Source organism: Hemicordylus capensis, chromosome 4 (genome assembly GCF_027244095.1).
Source record: "Hemicordylus capensis ecotype Gifberg chromosome 4, rHemCap1.1.pri, whole genome shotgun sequence".
NCBI classification, from domain to species: domain Eukaryota; kingdom Metazoa; phylum Chordata; class Lepidosauria; order Squamata; family Cordylidae; genus Hemicordylus; species Hemicordylus capensis.
Genome location: NC_069660.1, coordinates 194,029,938 through 194,055,829, shown reverse-complemented (window position 1 = coordinate 194,055,829; position 25,892 = coordinate 194,029,938). Strand labels below are relative to the sequence as shown.

The following is a 25,892-nucleotide window of genomic DNA, read 5'->3' as shown; positions in this document are numbered from 1 at the left end:
AATGAAATGCACATTGCCCCACTGGCCAATGAGGGTAAAATTTACCATTAAATTTGCTTAAAAGGAATAAGGAGGCAATTGCCAGCAGATCAGCCCATGCTTTCCTGGCCAATCTGCAGGCTGGAAGGGCTGGAAATTTAAACAGATGTCAAAACTTAAAATGGAGACAGGAGGAGAAAGACTTTTTGCGATTGCAAAATGGAGTTCCAAAACAGCCGAAACAACAAAACATTTTGTATCCGAAACAGGGACGTTTTGTTTTGGCTACAAAATTTTCTGTTTTGAGCACTGGGTGTTTTGTTTTGGCTACAAAACAGCCGAAATGGCCTGTTTTGTTCACAAAACGTTTTGTATCCAAAACGAAATGCACATCCCTAGGAAGTAGCACAATGACTTAAAACAATGTATTTCACGCAAAAACACTTATGTCACACTTGCTCCATTGGGAGTAGCACTGGAAAAGGCCCTGCATGCTGCTTTCGATTGCTGCACCACTTCCTGCCTCTGCAACAACCCTGGGGCTGCCTTTCGATGTATGCAGGAGCCCCGGTGGATCCGTAACACCAGCGTTCTGCAGTGCGGAATGCCAGCCAGTGTTTGCTGTTACTTGTAATGTTGCTGTTGCTTGTAATGTTTTAATTGTGTTTTTATTGTATATTTCACTCTGTTTTTATATTGCGTGCTGCCTTGGGGCCACCTAGTGAAAGGCAGCTATAAAAAATATAAGTAAATAAAACGAGCCTTGGTCCTTGCTGTTCTGACAACTGGCCCCAAACCCCCAAAGTCCAGACTATTGTTTGTCTCTACTTTGCTCCTCGATCAAAAGCCCTCTGTCTTTAGGCCTAGAAGCCATGATGGCTTCTCATATCATAAGCCTTCCTGCCAAATGCCTCTTGTACTTGCACAAAAAAGTGTCAATCATAAAACGAAGCCACTGCAACAAATCCTATAATATGTCTCTCGAGCTTTGCGTTCATTATAAATTGCATAATAATACCGCAACACCGTAATTTCCCCCCATACAACATTATCACACTGTGAGAGCTGCTCAGGGCCCCAAATTGCCATTCCAGTTCCACAATCACTCATCTCTTCTCCTTCTCTATACAAATGAATAGACAGAACACCTCTTTAGCCTTTTCCATTATTCAGTAGCCAATATAGTTAGGAAGAGAGGGAGAGAGAAAAAACAAATCTATGGTGCAGTCCCGCTGCGTCTCTGGATGATTGGAATGTTTATTTTAGTAGCATCCTCATTGCTAGGCAAGTAATCATTCATCAGGTATTTGTCATTCTGTTGTATAACAAAATGGGGGTGACTCATCCAGTACTAGATCTTCCAAACTGTTCAGCTGAATCTGGGGCAGGGAGAAAGAAAGACATTTAGTTTAGACCCCGCTAAGGGATCCACAGACTTCCTTGCATATGCTGCTGCTGCCCTTGAAATGATAGCTGCATGCTTAACTAAAGGCCACCTACGTAGCTGAGGAACAGGGGAGATTGAAAAGCAGAGGCAAATTATGCACATTAAAGTCACTTTCAGTAGATACAGTTTCCACCTGAAATATTAATAGAGCAAAGAGAAAGAATCAGAGGGGGGGGGGGAATGCGTCCAAGGGTGATAAAATTGCCCAACCAAAATAAGGAGTAAGGGGGGACATATTTTTAACTTAGCAAAAATGCAGAAGTATGAATCTGTACTCCATATTCACATACATTCTCCTTGCTTCTTGCTCTCTCGCTCTGTGTGTGTGTGTGTGTGTGTGTGTGTGTTTCCCTTTCTTGCCTCAAGGAAAAAATTCAATTTACTGTTATGCTAATTGGCAAGAGGAATAGACAATATAAACTGTACAGTTTCCCATTTTTTAAAAAAACCAAAAACTTGAAAATCATCATCTTGTGCTAGGTTTGCACTCTGAGCAATTCAGCCAGATGTTTTCATTTGTAGATTTAGGTGTATTTAATTACATAGCTTTGGGAAGATGGATGCAAAATAGAGAGAGGCTGGCCCAAGCACCTGAAAAAGTGGGTTGTTCAGGAAAGGCAATTTTAGACCTGTCTTTCTTAAGACTTGACAGAAGGTTGCATTTCGGTGCCTTAAAGTGACAACGCACCTCTCTTTTGATGAAAACTCAGCCTGCTTTTTTTATATTGGCTACCATTTTCAGTTTGTAGGTATTGCCAGAACAAAAGCTTGACATATATGGCACATGGAGTGTGTGTGTGTGTGTGTGTGTGTGTGTGTGTGTGTGTGTGTGTGTGTGTGAAAAGAAAAGTTAATATGTGGACCAAAATTATATATTTCTTTTAAAATATTGCTTTGTAGTTAAATATGAACTGGTCAGGGCACCGATTAATTTTGTTCAGTACCATCTACTCCAATGGTACTTCATTCATTCATTCCAAGGTGGCTCCCATCAACCCTAAGCACAGCTCCCCGGCTAGTTGTTTATTAGGCTTGTGCAAAGCTTCAGCCAAAGCCAAATACTCTGCAGATCTCCCCTAGCACCACTCAGTGCAGCACTTTCCCCCGAACTGGTGGACTCCCTTAAGGGAAACTGAGACCTCTCAAGCCCCAGCGCCATCTTGGAAGGTGCACATGGAGCATTGGGAAGTGTAGTCCATCCAAGCACTTTCTACATAGAGCTCCATGGAAAAAGCGCTGTGAAGGTCTACAATCCCCAGCAGTCTGTCTGCACTTCCTAAGAGGGCATTGAGGCTCCGTTTCTCTAAAAGGGTCCCTCCTCAGCCGTGGTCAGCAAGAGAGAAATGGCTCTCACATGAAATTAAGAACAGCCCTGCTGGATCAGGCTCAAGGCTCATCTAGTCCAGCATCCTGTTTCACACAGTGGCTCACCAGATGCTGCTGGAAGCCTACAGGCAGCAGTTGAGGGCATGCCCTCCCTCCTGCTTACTCCCCTGCAACTGGTATTCAGAGGCATCCCGCCTCTGAGGCTGGGGTGGCCTATAGCCCTCAGACTAGTACCCATTGATAGACCTCTCCTCGATGAAGTTATCCATAAGAAAATGTTACTTTTACCGAAATGGCTTACACTTGATAAATAGTGAAGATCACTGGACTGCTGAAACTAGCAACTTATGTAACTCATAAAAGTCTTTTCCAGCTCTGCTACCTGAGATTTTTATTTTTATTTTTTAAAGCTGGAGGTACCACAAATTGAAGTTATGCTGGCCTGCATGCAAAGCATGTGTTCCATCACTGAACTACAGACACTCCCTGTGTACCCTGGTAATTGCTTAACCTTTTGCTAATATAGTCTCTGGTTGATGTTAGAGCTCTAACTACAGCATGAGCAGGAGGCTGTTGCACCATCAATCCAAAGGAGGGAAGAGAGGCTGGGCATAGATACTCAGAGAGGTAGGGATGTGCAAAGTGGCTCAAGCCAGCTTACCATTGGACTGGCCTGGCTCATCAAGCCAACCCCCACCCCAACCCCCAGTTGGCTCGGGGGCAGTTTTGGAGTTCTAAAGTAGAAAATGTTTAAAAAAAAACAAAAAACACCACCTCTGGGAGGTGCTGCCACACCTGTGGCTATGTGTGTCAGCCCGGTCACACAAATAGCCAGCATGCGTGCACAGCAGCCTCCAAAATGGAGAGGCCTGGAATGGGTCTGAACCAGGCAATTTGAGACTGGGGGCGGCCAGCGGGGATGTTGAACTGCCGGAGACCCACCCCAGTCATGGCAGCACCCCCCCCCCCGAGGCAGTGAGTGTTAAAAAAAAAAAAAGCGCTACTTTAGAGCCCATGAACCGGCTCAAATTTGAACTGAGCCGGGGAATCTGTTCAAGGGGAGGGGCAAAACCGAAAATACCTGTTTAGCTTTGAGTCCGGTTTGGATTTGAACTGAACGGGGCAAACTGGTTTTGTGCACCCCCTACAGAGAGGCAAGAGGCTGGTTTTACCCATACCTTGTCTGGTAGTGTGTTCGGTGCACTTGCAGATCTCCTTGCAGAAGAAAGGCAGAAAGGAGAAAGTTTTAGGAGCATAAGCCTGCTACTCAAACCCTTGAAAATCAGCAGGGTAAAGATCCATATAGATTCCGAGGCCATGTGACTTGGTCAGGAGTACTTATACTCCAAAACATGCCCAAAGGCAATTTATATGCTATGCTCCATCCCCGGAGGGGAAGAAACTCAGGTAATGAACTCAGGTTGCATGAACTGGTCAGTCTTGGATGTGACTTGCCAAACAAAAGGCAAGACTAGCTTCTGGAAGTGTCAGTGTAAATGTGAATAGCTGGACTTAAGGCTTATCTTGAGATGGAAATGTCATTTCAGGTGCAAAGATATATGTTTTAGATTTTAATGAGCTGCCTCCACTCTCGTCATTGACAGCCATTAAGCTATTGCTGGTGGGTTGGGCAATATTCACTCTTATCTGTGTTACAGAGAGTGTTGGCAATGCTATCTCTCTTGTGAAAAGGGAGTATTTTCTTCCCTGGAGGTGTACCTTTTGAATTACGTCTACTTGCTGACTGGGTGCCTTCTCTTGAGATAAAGAAGGAGGCTGGGGATGTCGCAGTTTTAACTATTATGACCCTGGGACTCCTTGTCTCATGGTTTCTTCATGCCAAGCAACCAGCTGGAAGGCTTGCCAAATATGGGCAGGTGAAGAGTTCATGATCCCATGAACTGCAGTATCCAAAATGGAGTCTGTGAGTCTACAGTTCCAACTGCATCGAGGGGTGCTTTTGTGTCACCCCAAAATAAAGCTGTTCTAGCAACATGTGTGAAGCCTACACACATCAGGTTATCCGTAAGATGTGTGCACAGAGCTTTCTGTTAAATGAAACAATTGTAAACAGATGAGTTATAAGAAAGTTTCTGTTGCCACTGGATCTTAAGTTATATAGCATAAACAGAGTCAGTATAGTGACACTTCAGACTCATGAGTTGAACTAACCCAACAAAGAGGCCCCCACCTGTTTGGGGCCCCCAATTCTCCATGCTAAAAAATAGAACAGAATTGCCGCAACAACAAACAACAACAACCCTTCCCTTTGAAGTCTTGCACATACTTAAAGAAGATTTTGATGCTCCATGTGCAAGGACAGGGGGCCGCGTGCGAGGACAGGGGGAACATCAGGTTCATAGACAGATCTTTAAACCCATTCAAAATTCCTGGGTTCACTCCAGCATTGTGCCATATGCAGATCTGCCGGTGTGGGGAGTTGCGGGAGAGGGGAGCTCTGATTTCCAGCAACCCCATGAGAGCAGGATTGTTATTCTGGGGCACAAGCAAGGGCGCACATGACCACATGGGCAGATGGGCTGTCAGGGGGCAAGCTTTGACAGCTACCTGGCAGCAGTCACCAAAACAGGGAGAGCAATCCTCAGGGTGCCCATCCCTGTGGTTTTCCTCCATAAAGCAACCTGGCTTGATATAGAGCCCCAATGGCCTGGCACTCTCGTGAGAGAGAAGTCCATGGGATAAGAGGATGCTGTTGCTCCCTTATTGGGTAGCATAGTTCCCGCCCTGACATTTTCTCCCTTTTCCCTCCTGCTTGGCAGGTGGGGTGAACAAGGGACAGACTGCGAAGAGGGAATACCCCTGTGTGACTGTGTCACTTGAGAGGCAGACAAGCCTGGGGTGAGATGTAGTGGTGTCCCTGTTGCTGGGCAACTCCATAGCTGGATAGGTGACAGGAGGACTGGTGCTCGGTTAGGAATCTCCACAGCCATGGAGTGGCCACAATCCTGGGTGCGTCTAAGCAGCCATCTCTATGATTGTGCTTTGGAAATCAGCATGACACCACGGTTAGGGTGGTGTCCGGATCAGATGTAACGCTTCAGCGGCCCAACAGGAGATCTCAGCAGCAAACATTTTTTGCAAACCAAAAATTCAACTTGGAGTTTGGTGGGGCAAACCTCAGGTCGCTTTTGCTGCTAAACGGCGGTTTCACAAATCCAGACGTACTGGAGTCCCACCCTCTGCCACGTCTGTGTATTATTTATTTATGTTTACTCCGGTTGTGTATTATGTCTGAATTCAGCCAATAAATTCATGTGAGCAATGATAGCTCAGTAGAACCTCCAGGTTCAGGGCCAGCATCCAGCTCTGGATACCTGTTGCTGGGGGTGCACAGTAGGGAAGGACTGTTGCTCTCATGGCTGGCTTAGAAGCTTTCCAGAGGCATCTAGGTGGCCAACGGAGGAAAGACTGTTGGACTTGTCTGATCTAGCAGGACTATTTTGGGCTGTTCTTGTTTGTCTGTGGAAGGCCTGCTTCACATTTTTGCTTAAACATGTAACTCACTAGATTTACCGTGAAGCTCACTGTCCATACTTGAGCAAGCCACTCTTTTTAAATTGCATTAAAAAAAAAAAATACTTGTATCCTACTTTTCTGTTCAAAAATCCACAAAGCAGCTAACAATAAGAACTAAAGAACAGCCCTGCTGGATCAGTCCCAAGGCCCATCTAATCCAGCATTCTCTTTCCCACAGTGGCCTACTGGATGCCTCTGGGAAACCCACAGGCAAGAGGTGAGGGCATGCTCTTTTTCCTGCTGTTGCTCCCTTGTGACTAGTATTTAGAGGCGTATTGCCTCTGAAGCTGGAGGTGGCCTATAGCCATCAGACTAATAGCCATAGATAGACCAATGAATTTGTCTAAACCCCCTTTAAAGTCATCCAAGCTGGTGGTCATCACCGCATCCCATGGCAAGGATTCCAGAGATCAGTTGTGTCCTGGGTGGGGAAAAGTACTTCCTTTTGTTGGTCCTAAATCCCCTGGTAATCAATCTCATGGGATGACACTTGGTTCTAGTGTTGAGAGAGAGGGACAAAAAAATATCTCTGTCCACCTTCTCTACTCCATGCATAATTTTATTAACCTCTACCATGTCTCCCCATAGTCACTTCTTTTCCAAACTAATACGCCCCATATATTATAGCCTTGCCTTGTAAGGAAGGTGCTCTCAGCCCCTGATCATCTTGGTTGCCCTCTTCTGCACCTTTTCCAGTTCTACAATGTCCTTCTTCAGATACGGTTTCCAAGTGTGGCCACACTATAGATTTGTATAAGAGCAATATGATATTATTAGTTTTATTTTCAGTGCCGTTCCTAGTGATCCCGAGCATAGAATTTGGCTTTTTTTACAGCTGCAACACACTGAATCAATACTTCCAATGAGCTGTCCACCATGACCCCAAGATCTCCTCCCTGGATAGTCACGGCCAGCTCAGAACCCTATCAGTGTATATGTCAAGCTGAGTTTTTTTGCTCCAATATGTATCACTTTACGCTTATTTACATTGAACTGATTCTGCCATTTTTGTCCCCCCCCCAGTTTAGAGAGATCCTTTTGGAGCTTGTCACAATCTGTTTTGGGTATTATAACCTTGAATAGTTTAGTGTCATCTAAACTATCTGTCACTGCAAATTTGGGCAATATGCTGCTTACCCCAACTTCTAGATCATTTATGAATATATTAAAGAGCACTGGTTCAGTACAGATCCCTTGGGGACCCCACTGCTTACTTTGCTCCATTGTGAAAACAATAAACACAAAAATCCCGGATATGCTATCAAAACAACAGTGATTGTTAAAGATCATAATAAGATCAAGCAGCAACTCATTAGAGATCAGAAATATTAACAGTGTCAAATACATTCAAGTCAGAATCAGGCACAGTAACAAGACTTCTAAAAAAAACCTCTTCTTAGCAGAATATCAGGAGTACAACAAAGAAAGTCCAAAGGAATATTGGTTTCACATGCAATACCAAAAAAAACCTTCTTTGCTCCTATTTTGAAATGTGTGAAACCAACTTGAGACGTTTTGATAGTCTTATAGGAAATCTGTTTTTAAAGTCACCACCCTTAGCCAGCTGCCTTCTCTCTCAGCCCCCTGGATTCTACAGAGGAGAGGATCTATGGATAGGAGAGCTGGTCTATGGAGAGGAGAGCTGGTCTTGTGGTAGCAAGCATGACTTGTCCCCATAGCTAAGGAGGATCTGCCCTGGTTGCATATGAATGGGAGACTTGATGTGTGAGCAGTGTAAGATATTCCCCTCAGGGGGTGAAGCCGCTCTGGGAAGAGCAGAAGGTTTCACGTTCCCTCCCTGGCTTCTCCAAGATAGGGCTGAGAGAGATTCCTGCCTGCAGCCTTGGAGAAGCCACTGCCAGTCTGTAAAGACAATACTCAGCTAGGTAGACCAATGGTCTGACTCAGTATATGGCAGTTTCCTATGTTCCTATGTACAGTACTAAAACCATGTTCCTCTCACCCCACTCATTCTTATGACCATCTGTATGCCTCTTTCTAGTGACTCAGCCAAAGGCAGACAGAGAACATTAGGATCAGAGCAGCTCAGCCAGTGGCAACTGAAGACACTTCTACCTTTCTGTGACATTAAAACGGGCCAGCCAATAATTGCCAGTTGTTCACCTCACCAAATTCTACAGCACTAGAATGCTGTTTGTTATAGCAGAGATAGTAACAAACTGTAGCAAGGACAAACACAGGAGAATTAGAACATTTATTCTCTAAAAGCATTTGATAAATATTAAGAGCCCATTGTATGGTGCAGTCTTAAATAATCAAATAAAAAAGGCTTCTGATTAGTCCATCCTATCATTCATTTTCTTGACGAAGCTGTCCCTTTCTTTGAAATTGCAGCTCTTCATCATTGCTCTTTGAGAAGAGATGATTTTCTGATTTCTCTTTTTGATGTTAGCTAGCAAGATGTATAAAACAGATTTCTATAAGTGTGTTTATTTTCAGGTGAATGCAAGTACAACAGTACCTCCAGTGACCGTTGCTGGTGTCTATCTTATGTTTCTTTTTAGACTGTGACCACTTTGGGAACAGGGAGTCATCATATTTATTTATTATTTCTCTGTGTAAACTGCCCTGAGCCATTTTTGGAACGGTGGTATAGAAATCGAATTAATACTACTACTACTACTACTAATAATAATAATAATAATAATAATAATACCTTGCAGCTCAGGTGGAAGAGGAATGCTGCAAGTCCATCAAACAGTAGAGGAGGAGAAAAGAGGCCTTGAAGAATATATCAAGGACAGTGAAGAAGATGCACTTCAAATGGTCAATAATGAGAAACTATTCAACACCAATGAAACAAAGCAGGCCTACAAGAAAGAACAAGTCGAGAACCGAGCAGAAAAATGGAAAAATAAGCCCCTGCATGGTCAATATTTGCACAATATAAGTGGAAAATCAAACATCACCAAGACCTGGAAATGGCTTATGAATGGCAACTTGAAGAAAGAAACAGAGGGTTTAGTACAGGCTGCGCAAGAACAGGCACTAAGAACAAATGCAATAAGAGCCAAAGTCAAAAAATCCACAACAAACAGCAAGTGCCGCCTTTGTAAAGAAGCAGATGAAACAGTGGACCACCTAATCAGCTGTTGTAAAAAGATCGCACAGACTGACTACAAACAAAGGCATGACAAGGTAGCAGGGATGATACACTGGAACATCTGCAAAAAATACAAGCTACCTGTAGCCAAAAATGGGTGGGACCATAAAATTGAAAAAGTGGTAGAAAATGAAGATGTAAAAATATTATGGGACTTTCGACTACAAACAGACAAACATCTGCCACACAATACGCCAGATATAACTGTAGTGGAGAAGAAAGAAAAACAAGTGAAAATAATCGACATAGCAATACCAGGGGATAGCAGAATAGAAGAAAAAGAAATAGAAAAAATCACCAAATACCAAGATCTACAAATTGAAATTGAAAGGCTGTGGCAGAAAAAGACCCAAATAATCCCAGTGGTAATTGGTGCCCTGGGTGCAGTTCCAAAAGACCTTGAAGAGCACCTCAACACCATAGGGGCCACAGAAATCACCACCAGCCTATTACAAAAAGCAGTTTTACTGGGAACAGCCTATATTCTGCTATAAGCCACCTCCATGCAGCCTATATTCTGCATAATCATAATCATAATCATAATAATGTCCCCCAGCTCTCTTGCCCCCACCAGTTCACTGTGAGGCACAGGAAAGGAGTCTCTCACTGGGACTGGTCCACAGATCCACAGTGAAGTGCATGCTGGTGTCAGGTGCTGCTTCACACAGCAGCCCAGACATGGCCTCCTTGCATACATGGTATGGGGGGAACCACCCACCTGTTGAAAGTGGTGCGTGAGGGGATCTTGTAGTTGGAGGAAAGCAGTCAGAACAGCTAGCAGAGCTGGCATTCTCCACTACTTGGAATGGCTGGTTGTCCAAATCGATCATTTCCCCAGTGGCTCGGGTGTTGAGATGTGGTTCTGGGTGACCAGACTGCTTGTCCACTAACTGCACCAAACACACAGGCAGCTTCCCCTGCTTGGGAGCAGGAGCAGATGCCTTGCCACTACTCGAAGACACACCTGGCCTATTGCTGCGAGCAGGAGTAGGGACCACCGGGCGATGCTGCCACATTCTTCTGCAGCATTGCTTTCATCTCAAGATGATTGGAGTCCTTACCCCTGCTGCCCTGAATCCTGCAGTGGGTGCAGCCAGCATGGTGTGGTTCACCAGGGCAAAGCACAAAATGGTTCCACGCCATGTGACTGACGAGGAGAAGGATCTTGGGGTTGTGGTGGACAGCTCGTTGAAAGTGTCGACTAAGTGTGCAGCAGCTGTGAAAAAGGCCAATTCCATGCTAGGGATCATTAGGAAGGGGATTGAAAATAAAACAGCTAATATTATAATGCCCTTATAAAAACTATGGTGTGACCACACTTGGAGTACTGCGTACAGTTCTGGTCACTACATCTAAAAAAGGACATTGTAGAACTGGAAAAGGTGCAGAAGAGGGCAACCAAGATGATCAGGATGATCTATGATCAGATTATCATATGGCACCTTTCTTATGAGGCAAGGCTACAACACCTGGGGCTATTTAGTTTAGAAAAAAGATGACTGCGGGGAGACATGATAGTGGTCTCTAAAACCATGCATGTTGTGGAGAAAGTGGATAGAGAGAAATTCTTCTCCCTCTCACATAACACTAGAACCAGGGCTCATCCCATGAAATTGATTGCCAGGAAATCTAGGACCAACAAATGGAAGTACTTTTTCACACAACGCCTAATCAACTTGTGGAATTCTCTGCCACAAGATGTGGTGACAGCCAACAACCTGGATGGCTTTAAGAAGGGTTTGGATAACTTCATGGAGGAGAGGTCTATCAACAGCTACTAGTCGGAAGGCTATAAGCCACCTCCAGCCTCAAAGACTGGATGCCTCTGAGTACCAGTTGTAGGGGAGTAACAGCAGGAGAGAGGGCATGCCCTCAACTCCTGCCTGTGGCTTCCAGTGGCATCTGGTGGGCCACTGTGTGAAACAGGATTCTGGACTAGATAGGCCTTGGGCCTGATCCAGCAGGGCTGTTCTTATGTTCATGTTGCTCTAGGTATGGGACCATTTTGGTGGTGGTGGTACTGGGGCTTCTGGTTTGTTCTGGGTTCCACCACCGCTGCCACCCTCCATCCAGGGCTGAGAAGGTCCAGGAACAACTGGAATGACTTCCTTCTGCTCCTCAGTCTCAGATGAGGATTGCACTGTCAAATGGGATTGGGGAGGATGGAGAGAGTGATCTGGCTGGGCTAGCAGCCGAAGACACCTCCTGCTCTGCTGCCACAGGAAGAGCTTATTCCCTTACAGGGGAGGAACACACACACACTTTTCTGCTTGCCAGTGGAGAACAATGGAGGATTGTTGCTTGCCAGCAGGGAATAGTGCAGATCACTGCTTGCCAATAGGGAACCATTGTTCCCTATTGTTCTGTATTGGCAAGCACTGACTTTCTGTTGGTGGCGGATGATCTTCCGTTGTTCCCTATTGGCAAGGAGTGATCTCTGCCACAGAAAGTGGTGGCCACTAGCTTGGTTGGCTTTAAAAGGGGCTTAGACAAATTCACAGAAGACAGGTCTAAAAATGGCTACAAATCTGGTGGCTATAGGCCACCTCATAGGCAAGATCTTTCTAAATACCAGTTGCAGGGGAGCAACAGCATGGGACAGGGCATGCCATCTCTTGCCTGTGGGCTTCTCAGAGGCCTCTGATGGGCCACTGTGTGAAACAGGAAGCTGACTGGATGGGCCTTGGCCTGATCCAGCAGGGCTGTTCTTATTTTCTTAAGCCAGTGCCAGAAAACCAATCAGTAAATTGGGACTGATTCAGTTTGACCTTGAATCAGCACCTTCATTTAAGGGGTGTTTCAGTTCGCGGTCGAATCCGTAAATCATCCCCAATTTGGCACGAATCAAATTGCTCATCCCTAATATAAATGTAAAAATACATAAATGTATTTAATGATAAAGAAGAAACACAAACTTGAGCTTATGTTTATATTACAACCAGATGATTATTAAAAAATATAACAGCAAAAATTGTTGGAATTTTTTGTTTTTAACCTCTGTCCTCCTTTCACTAGAATATCACTAAATGGTGTTTGTTCAGTAAATCACAGCAAAATGTACCTCATAACAAATTATTGCCTTATTCAGCCCTCTATAATAATATGCATTATATACCTCCTATTGTAATAATTACATCATGAATATAGTAACCCTAAATTTTATGCCCCATATACTTTCAATATGACTGAGGTTTTGCTCAGCATATTTATTTTATTCAAAGTATGCACCCCCAAATTAGTAGATATTGATATTAATCAATTCCATCCTATGGTCATTTCTTAATGGGAATTTCTCACCCCTGTGAATGCTAATTTGGGAAGTGCTCCACAGGCAGTGTCACTGAGAGATGTGATAAATTTTCTTTGCATAAGATGAATATGCTGAGGAACAGGAAGCATGATGTACTTGCACTTCCTGTCCTCTTTGTGCTAGTTTAGCATCCAAATCTCCTCAAATTTTTATTAGAGAGAATATTCATGAAAACATAATACAGCTGTTTCTCTATGAATGATCTCAGGTCTCTGTGTGGGGAGGGAAGCTAAATTAATAATTGTAATCGTGTCATGATTTTTTTTTATTAACAGTCATATTGTTCTATGTCCTGGTTCTTCCAGTCATCCTAGAATATAGGTGGTTATTTGGTAAAGGTCACCAACTGTAGCTGGTAAATGTTAGACACATTCATCATTTTTAGATTTAATAAAGGTTTCCAGATACCTACTTATTAGTTAATAGAGAACCAATATTTCTGTCCCTTCCTTTTTGCTGGGATTTATTTAACCACCTGCAAGAACCACAGATATAATTTATTCTTTGTCACTGTAAACCTAGAAGATGCTTTATCTTATTTAAAGCTCAGCAGGAATAGCAAAATTCCACATCCTTCTCCCCAAGGAAGGGAGAGGGGCTGACACTGTAAATAGATTGCTCATGACATTTACCTTACTGTAGGAGGTTCGCAGTCCTAATAGTAGAATTTTCCTTGGAAGGCAAGCTGGTGAGATGCTTCGCTGCATTTACATCAGTGGATGCAGATTTCCATTTTGTGCTAAATGAAATACGTTGCATGTATGCCTGTGCAATCCAGGGGGCTCAGTCTCTGATCTCCCCCATCACTGATAGCTTAATCACAGTCTGCCTGTAGGCCAACGCGGGACCCTAGATGGCAGAAAATATGTATTATTAAAGCAATCTGGATAGTGGCGGTTTCACCAGGTTACCAGCTCTGGGCCCAAATATAGACATAATATTTTAAGAGTGGTAGAGATGGATTGACATTGATCACACAGCTGTTGCCTTCAAAACATATTATACAATGTTTACTGTCATAGGATGAGCTCTTAAAAAACCTGGAGGTTTGGATATTTCAGGTTGAACCAGGGAAAAAGTGGCCATAGTGGCAACTGTTGGCTAGCACCTCTGCCATCACCAATAGTACATCTCCCTCCCCGACTTCATCCCTGGAACAACTATTTACTGAATGCATTAACTTTACTGATGGCAGCAGAAGTAGCTATAGAACCATTACTAATAGTACTAGGATATTTAAAAGAAACTGGGACAAAAATCTCAATATTGATTTAATCCAAAGTGTATTGATTGCAGCAATTCCAATGAAAATCCTGGAAAGCACCAATGTTATCTTCAGTTTGACAACTGATAAGCAAATCTGGGCAATAATTAGTATTTCAAGATTAACACATTGTACAAATTGTACTAAATTAAATTTGAGGATACGAGACTGCAATCCACATCTGAAATCATTGGGAAATGTACAGAATATATTGTTTTTCAATGATCTATTTCATATATTTATAGATAAAACATTTTGAAAAGAGTGGATTGTAGCCCTTTTTTAAAAAAAAAATGTGCATTGACACACACTAATGTTATTTTTATTATTCTGGCACTAGCTAGACCTCCGTCCATTGAATAACATCTCCTAAACTGACCAAAATGAAATGCTCATTATTAAGAAACCTGTTATTTTCTTCTGTTATCCTCATCATTTGTGCCCAGAAGTTCAAGAATTTGCCCAGAGTGTTGGTAGATTGTTTTAAGAGTGGGCACAAAACTGGAAAACCTAGTTCAGCTTGAGTTGAACCAGACTCAAGCCGAACTGGGCGCGGTCCAGTATTGTGTACCTCGAGCTGGGCCGCGGTCTGGCTTGACTCTGAACCAGTTTGGGCTCAGCTCAAGGGGGGTGAAGAAATATATATATTTGAAACTTACTGCCTCCTGCAGCTTTGGGGGATGCTGCCATGGCCGGGGGGGTGTCTCCAGTGGTTTCCCCTCCCCTGCCAGCCTCCCCCTGCTCTTAAAAGGGCCATATTGTCCCTTTCTGCACTGGCAGTGGCCATTTTGGAGACTGCTGTGCATGCGCACTGGCCATTTGCATAGCTGAGTCATGACCCAGCAATGCAAATGCCCAGTGCGCATGTGCGGCAGCCTCCAAACTGGCCACTGCCAGCACAGAAAGGGCTGAAACACCCCCCAAATGGGTTGAAACAGCCCTTTTAAGACCTGGAGGAGGCCAGTGGAGAAGGGGAAACTGCTGGAGACCTCCTGCGGCTGCGGCAGCACATCCTAAGGCCACCAGAGGCAGTACGTTTTATTAATTAAAAAAAAATCCATGTAGAACCCCCAAACTGGCCCCGGGCCAGTCTGGGAGGGTTTGGGCCCGGTCCAACTCTAGGGTGAGCCGTTGAGCCAGGCCAGCTCAATGTCAAACTGGCTCGAGGTCAAGCCAGTTCTCACATCCCTAGATTGTTTCTTACCAAAACACTAGCTGAACCTGAATTATTTGATACTTCTTCATTTCCTTAGGGTTGGTTCTCCCCTCTCACCTCCTTTTTTTGGTTGTTATAGGTTCATTCTATTTTTATACTTTGTAAAATAACTCTGAAATGCCTTGTGTTTGAACTTAACACTCTCAACATTCCTTCAAATGCGGCCCATAGTGAAAGCTAATTGCAACATATGTTTTCCTTATGTCAGACTTTTCTAGTGGCACTTGAAATAATTAGGCACAGCAGGGGTTATATGTAGCAAAAAAAAAAAAAAAGAATGCAGCCCAATCCTATTTATTTGTGTTCAGAAGTAAGCCCCACTGAGTTCAATGGGATTTATTCTCAACTATGGTAAATTTGCATAGGAGTGCAGCCTTAGATTAACTTTAACTTTAACTTTCCTCTGTCCTTAATAGATCTTAAACTTGATTAGCTTTCACTCTGCATTATCTGGGTCTTTATTGTGTTTATTTCTTATTTTTTAGTCTTTTCATGATACTGTATCTTAAGTGCTCTGTACAGCATGTTTTCCTCTCAGATGTACCTATATTTGTTTTCACAATATACACACAGAGGATGAAATTCATACAATAAGTTGCTCAGGAAGAACTTTTATGGCATGAGGAAAATACAGTGAAAAATAGAGATGTGCATAAAACCGGTTTGAGCAGTTTGGTTTGAGTTAAAACTGGGCTGAAACCAGGTGCCCCAGCTCAAATACTGGTTTGGTCAAGCCAACCCATACTTTGGATCACACCTGAACCATTCTTGAGCCTTTTCTAAAGGGTTCACCATATGGAATAATGGAGAGACGAACTGCCCAATTCTTCCTCATGGATAGCACCTAGTGGCACCAAAATGGGTTGGGTGGTAGGGCACCCAACCAAAAAATAGAAAATAACCAATGTAATTAAAAAATAATAATAATTGAAAAATGAAATAAAATTTTAATGAGAGAGAGAGAGAGAGGGAGGGAGAGAGAGAGAAACCCAAAACCTCTTTCTGATTATCAGGCCCCTAAAGTTCAAAAATAAATAAATAAATAAATAAATAAAAATTACAAACAGTAGCACCACTGGGCCCAGCAGGGCACAGAGACTGAGAGCCTGGGTGGCTGGTGGCTGGGCACTGGCAGCAGGTGAGCCAGGCACAGCTGTGCTTTAAAAATACACATTAAAAGCAGCAGCCATGAAGGGGAAAATTAAATTGAAAAATAAAAAATTTTAAAAACCCAAACAAGCTGGCCAAAGGCTGGCTGGCTGGCTGGACAGGAGCCAGCAGGCACACTGCTTAAAATAATAGAAGCAAAGAATCTTCCCACTTTCATACAATCTCTCATTTCAGGAGCAAAGAGCCTTTTCTCCCCATGACATTTTCAGAAAATCAAACTGTCTTCTGGCAATCATGAGCTTTTCAAAGACCTGGTATGACCCTGTCACTTTGAGCCGAGCCTCTAATTGCATTATCAACTGAAGGACTTCAGTTTGCTCTTTCCTTCATTGCCAATTGCACTGCACTGCTGCCTTGATTATGCACCCCCTAATTGTTGCCTTGTTTAACAAGAAGAACCAAAGTGTAATGGAAGCTTTGAACAAGCAGGCTTCAGGCTGATAATTGCAACCGCACCATGAGAAACCTGACAAGTGTGGTCATATGAATGCATCCTGTGATCTTCCCATTGCCACATTTGGCGAGATAAATAAAAAGGCCATTTCACACTAACAATGGACAATGATTTCAAGTGAGCAAAGTCATCACCGAGAGTGATTAAACATTAGTTGGATCGTCATGGTAGATTAGTCTTTGGGTTTTGTTAAATGATGTAACGTCATTTGCTGCCTCTGCTCATAGCATTTTGGGGACTTTAATGTTTGTTTTTATTTAACACATCTGTTTCCTGCCCTTCCTGAAGATGGCCAGGGTATTGTATATGGAGTAATCCCAGTGTATCTTCATAAAAAAAAAAATCCAGTGAGGTGAATTTGACTAGGTGATTGCAGCCTGCCCAAGGGCTTTTTGGCTGAGTGAGGATTTGCATATAGGTCTCCCCAACCACCCAACATGCCATCCATACTCCACCTGATCACATGGGGCTGGAATATTCAAACTGGCCCCTATTTGTGACTGAAATACTGCATTAATACCACTATATCAAGTTGTACAAATGCTACATACAAAGCAATTTGGGAGGCTTGTCCCCTCATGTGATGGGCCGCACCTCTGACAGTATTGTCCAACCTGACCCAATGGCTTTCCAGCACTAATTGCAGGAAGACAACAGCTTTCCCTTATAGCATTTGAAAGCTGTTGAGTCAACTTGCACAGTACTATCTGGTGGCCCATTTCTAGCCAAGTAATTGGCAATTTGAGTTTCACAAGTTCTCCTTTTTAAATGAATCTCTCTCCCTCTTGAATTGCAACCTTTTTTGTTTTGTTCTTGTTTTTGAGGAGGACCTCTCAAACAATTTTCTTTATATTTATCCAGTCTATTTTATATATTTGACTGCCTTTCCCTTTTTTTATTGTATTCTTGTGATCATGGCAATGCAACCCCTTTGTACTGAATCTTTATGCATCGTCGTACTGAATCTTTGTGCATTAAGTTGTTTGCACAGTTTCTTCTTTTGTATGGATTCCCTGAAGAGGTGCACTCAAACAGTGCATTTGAACATAGCTGGGAGTAATTCAGATAAATGATGCTGTTCGAAGTGATCTGTTAAGACCAGAGCAAACTGTCTTCTTCACAGTATCATCCAGCTGTGATGGAGCCCTCTGGCCAGGAGGAGAATTTAAAATGTTTAATTGATGTGATTATAGATTCAGTGGGCTCTTTTCTGCAGTGGTTGCTGAATCACATTCCACACCCTGGCAACAACAGTATGCTAAGACCATATTCAAATATCAAAAAACCTTCAGCGAAAAGATGAGATTTGAGGTGCTCACAGTTTTCACTCAAGTGCTAAATGTGTGGAAATTGTGCATTAAAGTGTTTACCTTAACTTCCATGCCAAACTAAGCAGTAAAAACTTTGTATTGTCTTGTATATTATGCTGGCTTTAAAGATTAGTACCTGCATTTTCCCTTGGTCTTTCAACTTGATACTGAGTTGGGGAGGGATGCATCCAGGCAGAAATTCAACCAGTGTAGTTCCCCAATAACTTGCTACAGCTAAATGTTTCACAAACACATCGGGGCGGGGGGGAGGCAGTCCATCTTCCAAAAGCCATCTACTATAGTAAACATCCAGATATAATATCTGCGACAACTTCCACAATCACTTCTTAGTGAAGCGGCTGTTGAATTTCTGCCCTCCCCACACAAATCAACTGGCTATAGTAAATGTACAAACAGAAACTCTGTAGCTTCCAAAGCCACTTTCAACCTACATTCTGCCTGTTGCTTTCTAACATTATCCATCCCACAAATGAGCTGTCCAAGAGAATGTGAAATTAAGTATATGAAGTACATATAAGTTCTCACAATACACAGCTGTGGTCCTCAGGTACATTCCACTGGATTCTAGAGGCAGGGTTTGTTTTTAAAAGAAAGGTAGGTTACCCTCAGCTGAAAATAGGTTACCAACAAGTGAATCTGTTTACAGTGTATTAGGGGTAAATTTTCAAACTGCGCTATCTCAGTTACCAGTGTTTCTTAACAAGATTACATGAAATCTGGTTAGATGGTGACACTTATCACCTAGTTACTCTGTGCCAAATTTCAGGCAATTTGGACAAATGCTTTGGATTTTAGTATAAACAAAATGATCAGGGCTTATAATAATGGAATGCCACTTTCACACATCACTTTGGAATGCCTGCATACATATGTTACATGGCAGTACGGAATACCCCTCAATCTATATTGTCATTTGTTAAATGATTTTGTGATGGTCAGAATGAAGCCTAAGACAGTGACTGACTAAATCCCCTAATGCCAAAGAGAGGCCAGACAGAGAGAAGACTCTCTGTTTGCCATTGGCCGAGCTACTCTGTTCCTAAGGGACTCTAGTTGCATTTAGCTGAGCTGCTCAGATCCTAAGAAGAGGCAGAAGGATCTAAGAAAGGAAGAACAGAATCAGTATGGGCCTGGGAAAGAAGAAGACAGAAAGGAATTGGTAGAGTTTAGTAAATGAGGACTGAAATTTGAAGAAGAGCAATGAAGGGAAGAGGGGAAATTCAGAAGGGGACTTCCATGAGAAGGAGAAAAGTTGGGAGAGAGGAGAGTCCAATTTCGGCCAGGAGCTGCAGAAATGAGCAACTATATTGACTGAAAGTGACCAGCCATCTCTTTGGCCGCAGTCCTCCAGCTTTACTTTAATGAACTATCTTGGTATTTCTTATTGTCATGGGAACAGGTTTTCCATGGGTGAATACATCATGCTGCCATCTTTAATGAACCACAGCCACATAGGGTGATTGTGTGGGTCTTTCCCACAAAATTCATAACCACCATCACCGCATGCTGATTCCATCAGAAAGGCTGCTTGAGTGCCAGAGTGTAAGCCAGGTTTCAGGGGCAGCATGACAGAGCCCCCAGTACTACCCCCCATGAATGGCCTGGAAGGAAGGAAGGAGAAATGGCGCCCTACTGCTTTTCCTCTTTTCTTACTAAACAAAAAGGAAGGAAGGGGAAGAAATTTGAAAGGAAGGAAGGGATTTAGGGGGTGATGTTAATAGGAAATGAAGAGCAGGAAGAGGGAAGGGCGAGCTGCCATTATGTGCTCTGCTTCGGGCAACAACATGTCATGGCTGTCATGAACTGACATTGGCTGTGACAGACAAAACAGTTTGCATTTACATAGTGCAGATATGCCTGCACTGCTGCTGATTTTCTGCACAGCTTACAAATTCTTACAAATTACCAGGGGAAAGAGGAATAAAGACAAATTGGAATGTCATTGCTACTATATTTTAGAGTAATGCAGCAGGTTATAAATAAAAAGAACAGAACAGCCTCCCCCAATCATTGTGTTTTGTCAGTCTGCATTAATGTAACGAAGCGTGTTCACCTTACACAGGTGCTGATGAAGGTGATTTTTCCCCTCCCTTCTCATTTGCTTTGGGAAGTTATATATAGTACAGAGAAACTTTAAACTCATCAAAATATATTGGTGGAGAGAAAGAAAGAAGAAACAGCATATTGTTTGTGCTTTAATTTTATCTCTGTGCTATTCCCAGCCTAAGCAAGAACATGGTTATCCAGTGTAACACTGGTTCATTCTCATATAATGCAAAACCGCAGTTAAACGAAACAGAGGATGGAATTTGGGTACATCCGAATGCATGCAACTGCAGTTTTGCAGCAAAAGGGACCTGCAGTTTCCCTCACCAATCTCAAATTTGAACCTTCAATTTGTAATGTGTTTTGCTGCCCCAACCTGTGGCTTTTGCACAGCGACAGCATTACGTCTGAACACAGATGCTGCCATAACCACAATTTTGTGGTGTTTCTGGAACCATAATCATAGAGAGGGTGGCACAGATCTGCCTGTGATCACACCTGCTCCATGTCTGCCTCATGTCTCACTGGCCGCCTCTCTGAGCACTTGTTCCACCCCCTGCTTCCAATCTAATAAAGGAGTTGCCTGGCAACAGGGACATTGCCATGACCCATCCCAAGCTTGTCAGCCTGTCAAATTGGTAAGTCACATGGGAGCATGCCATCCTCCTACTCTGTCCATTGCCCCCCCCCACCGGCAATCAGGAGAGAAAAGGTACGGGATGGAAAGATGGGCATGTAAAGCCCTCCGCTTGGGCGGGGCAAACCAGCCAGGGTAGCAGGGCAGGTCAGCCCTCAGAGTCAAGTCACCAGGGTTCTTTCCTGCTGCTGCCTGTTCCCTTCACAGCCAGTCAAGACACTGTGCCCCAATGGCAGGCTTCTGGCTCCTCAGACTCCCTTCAACTGGGCAGCCCTCACAGCTCTGGCCCCTCATCATGAGCCTGCCTGCCTATATATGCTGGTGAAATCTCACAGGTAGTCTTGCAAGATCTCAGAGTCCCGTCAGAACTCCTGCAAGACTAAGTAGTCACACGATAGTTCAACATGGGATCTCGCGAGGCGGAAACCTCGTCTTGCAAGATCTCATCTTCTCCAGGTGGCAAACAGCCATCTGGCCATGGGGATCAATCAGCCTCTTATCAGTCAGTGGGGGATTCGCCCACAGGGGAGGCTCAATGGGGGTAGCAGAAGATACCCTTCCACTCCTGGGGCCGAGTGGGCCCAGGGGATCTTTGGCGGGCCCCTGACAGGGCATTATGTGCTTTGCTTTGAGAAAATGAAGCAATAGAGATGTATGTTCACAAGCACAGGCAGTCACAGTGCAAATAAAAACAGGGCAATCCCTTTAGATCACTGGGTCTGTAACATATGGCAGGGTGGTGATGCCCATGGTCAGGCTTCAAAGGCAGGAATCCCCCCAGGAATTGTTGAGTGGCTCAGGTCTAATTTTTGTAGAGAGATGTTGGGGAGGGGGAAGCAGTCCCTTTCCCCTTGGGTTAACATGTGCTGTCCCTAGGCTTACTCATGAGAAGGGCCAGGCAGCAGGATAAGCACTGCCTCCAGTGAAAGGACTGATTCTATATGTGTGATGATGATAGATGTTGCTCCTGAGCAAACCACTCTCTCATGAGAGTGGAAGGCCATGGGGACACCCCTTCACAGCTCATGAGAAGAACTGTCTGGGAGGGGGCGGGGGGGGTTAGACAGAATCACTAATCATGTGTGATAGGAACACAGAACATAGGAACATAGGAAGCTGCTTTATACCAAGTCAGACCACTGGTCCATCTAGCTCTACCAACCCTGAGCTTCTTCGAAGAAAGATGGGCTTAAAACTGTAACAAATAATAACAAGAAGTTCTGGTGAGAACTAATCTGCCTACTTTCATTTCATTATCACTACAGCTGGGCTAAATTTGGTCCAGAATGGTCGGGCAGTTCACAGTTTAGCCCACTTGCACCTCAAATGTTCATGTGTCCACTATCTTGAATTTATGGGGTGGATGACCTCATCAAAAAGAGATTTGCATTTTGGGCAGTATACAAATGTGTTAGATAGATAGATAGATAGATAGATAGATAGATAGATAGATAGATAGATAATAAAAACTATACCTGAGGTATCCCTATTTCAGTATCAGGCTACTAGTCTGATGGCTGTGGGCCATCTCCAGCTTCAGAGGCACAATGCCTCTAAATATCAGTTGTAGGGGAGCAACAACAGGAGAGAGGGCATGCACATACCTCTTGTCTGTGGGCTCCCCAGAGGCATCTGGTGGGCCACTGTGTGAAACAGGATGCTGGACTAGATGGGCCTTGTGCCTGATCCAACAGGGCTGTTCTTATGTTCTTATTTGTGCATACAGCTGTAACAAATTTGTTTCAAATTGGTTCCAACTTGCACCTCAAATGTTCACATATATGCCTCCTTGAATTGGAGTGGATGACATCAGCACAAATGACTCCATTTAGGTGTCCCATTGTGTCACTCACTACAACTGAACCAAATGAGTTAGGCATTCCACAAGTGTGCCCAATTGCACCTCAAATGTTCACATGTCTACCATCTTGAATTGGGGTGAGTGACATCACTACAAACTATGCCCTTGAGCCATCCCTATCTGTCCCTATAGCTATAACAAATTTGATTCAAATCAGTTAGGTGGTTCATAAATTAGCAGAGTTACACCTCAAACATTCATCCATCTGCCATCTTGAATTGGGGTGGATGATATCATTATAAACTATACCACTGAAGTGTCTCTATGTGTCACTCACCAGAACTGTACCAAATTTGGTTCAAATTGATTAGACGGTCCACAAGTTAGCCCACTTGCACCTCAAAGTTTATGTTCCACCATCTTGAATTGTAGTGGATGAAATCAAAAACCATTGAGGTGTCTCTATGTGTCCCTACAGTTGTAGCAAATTTGGTTCAAATTGGTTAGGTGGTTCACAAGTTAGGCCATTTGCACCTCAGATATTTACACATCCACCATCTTGAACTGGGGTGGATGACATCATTACAAACTACACCACTGATGTGTCTCTATGTGTCATTCACTACAACTGTACCAAATTTGGTTCAACTTGGTTAAACGGTACACAAGTTAGTGCACTTGCACATCAAACATTCACATGCCCTCCATCTTGAATCAGGGTGGATGACATCATTACAAACTATGCCATCGAGGCATCCCTATATGTCCATACAGCTATAGCAAATTTGGTACAAATTGGTTAGAAAGTTCACAAGTTAGCCCACTTGCACCTCAAATGTTTACACGTCTGCCATCTTGAATCAGGATGGATGGCATTATCACCATAACAAATAATAACAAGTAGTTCTAGTAAGAACTAATCTGCCTACTTTCCTTTCACTGTCCCTACAACTGGACTCAATTTGGTCCAAACTGATTAAGCAGTTCACTAGTTAGGCCACTTCCACCTCAAACATTCCTGTGTCTGCTGTCTTGAATTGGTTGAGTGGATGACATAATTACAAACTGTGCCTTTGAGGTATCCCTATTTGTCCCTACAACTGAACCAAATTTGCTCCAAATCAATTCTCACTTGTGCCTCAAACGTTCACGCATCTGCCGTCTTGAACTGGGGTGGATGACATAAGCAGTCATGTTCCTTTGAGTCACTCACTATAACTTCATCAAATCAGTTAGGTAGTCCACAAGTCACCCCACTTGCACCTCAAATGTTCACGAGTCCACCATCTTGAACTGGGGTTTGCAACATCATTACAAACTTGAGCCGCCCCATGTGTCCCTACAGCTGCAGCAAAGTTGGTTCAAATCAGTTAGGCAGTTCATACGTTAGCCCAGTTATGCCTCAAATATTCATGCGTCCACCAGCTTGAATGGGGTGGGTGACATCATCACAAACTACGCCATTGAGGTGTCCCGCTATGTCCTGACAGCTGTAGGAAATTTGGTTCAAATCAGGCGGTTCATAAGTTAGCCCAATTATGCCTTAAACCTTTACACATCTACCATCTTGAATTGGGGTGGATAACATCATTACAAACTGCACCACTGAGGTGTCCCTATGTGACACTCACTACAACTGTACCAAATATGGTTAACATCAGTTAGACGGTGCACAAGGTAACCCACTTGTGCCTCAAACATTTATGCACCCACCATCTGGAATCGGGGTGGATGACATCATTACAAAATACACCATTGAGGTATCCCTATGTGTCACTCACTACAACTGTACCAAATTTGGTTCAAATTGGTTAGATGGTCTACAAGTTAGCTCACTTGCACCTCAAATGTTTACATGTCCACCATCTTGAATCGGGGTGGATGACATAATTACAATATACGCCGTTGAGGTGTCCCTATGTGTTTCTACAGCTGTACCCAATTTGGTTTATATTCGTCCAGACATTGCCATGTTGTTAGGGACTCACACACACACACACAATGCCGGGTGATCTCATAAACTTACTTTCCTTAACGAAAGTAGGCTAACAAAAAGAAATAGGTGCCTGCTTTATGCAGTGACTCAAAGGGATTGAGGATTTCCTTTCTACAGAACCTATCTGTGGAGTTCTCACCCAAGGATTTCTACACTATATTTTATATTTATTTTATACCAATAGTGTCCCTCATAGAATCCTGTGAATTATGGTTGGCTAAGGCAGCTGAACATTCTCTGTTAGAGATCCCTAGCCCTCCCCTCACAGAACTATATTTCCCAGAGTTCCCTTGGAATGGGGGGGATTATTAAGCCATTTCAAGTACATATACCCAGAAGGAGAGAGAGAGAGACAGAGAGAGAGGATCTCTAGCCCTGGTATTTGTTTTCTTCTATCGGCAGTCAACTCTCAGAATCCCAGCACTCATGATCTTGCTTGCACATGTCCTATAGCATAAAAACACAGAAGGAATGATCTCTCAAATAGATTATAAGATATTGTGGTTAATAATTAATCCAGTAGTTTGGTGTGTAATTTTGATCACCTACCTTAAATTAGGTACTTTTTTTTTTCATTTGGAAGAATAGAAATTCTCTTTCTTGCAAACTTTTTTTTTTTTGCACAGCAGATGTGGAAGTTTGCCAGTATTACAAAGAGATAGCAAGAAGTTGCCAGCAGAGCTGTGAGCTGTAGATACGTGTCAACAGAACAAAATGAATGTTTCTCTGCAAAGTGATTTCTAAGGCAATGCATAAATGTCCTTATAGGAGACTCACTTGCATTTTGCCCAGCACAGCATTCTTTGCATCTTGAGTGAGATGCTACTTATGCTGCATAAAAACTGTGAATTGGACTCAAGAACAACTTTTTTTTATTCTATAGAACTCAGCATTTTAAACTCTTCACTTGCTGGCCAGGGTGGATGTTCTTTTGCTGCATGAAATTTATGCATCTTTGTTTTTTTCCCTGGTAAGGGAAGGGGTCTTGGCCCTAGGTTTTCTCCTCAAACAGAGTTAAGGGGGAATGGGCTGTGAAATGTTTTAAACCAAGCTGGACTCACCTCTCCGTCAATATAGGATTTTGCAGCATCAACTGCCCTGTGTAGTGAGGAACTTAATGCAAACACATTTCACTTCTTCTAACAGCTGCATATTACAGGTCGAAGTTCTAGGCAATTGCAGATCACCTGGGAGACTGCCCAGGTGGAACAAATACATTCCACTGGCATCAGTAGGACTTCTCATGAATAAATT

General features: G+C 43.4%; 1 long non-coding RNA gene across 1 annotated transcript; it reads right to left on the bottom strand.

Moving 5' to 3' along the window:
• Positions 1–931: 931 nt before the first annotated feature.
• On the bottom strand, positions 932–25,804 carry LOC128322077 (uncharacterized). Its single transcript, XR_008305508.1, has 3 exons — positions 25,700–25,804; positions 13,356–13,572; positions 932–1,358 (listed from the first exon to the last, which is right to left on the bottom strand). It is a non-coding gene; the product is annotated as an uncharacterized LOC128322077 (long non-coding RNA).
• Between the last annotated feature and the right edge of the window lie 88 nt (positions 25,805–25,892).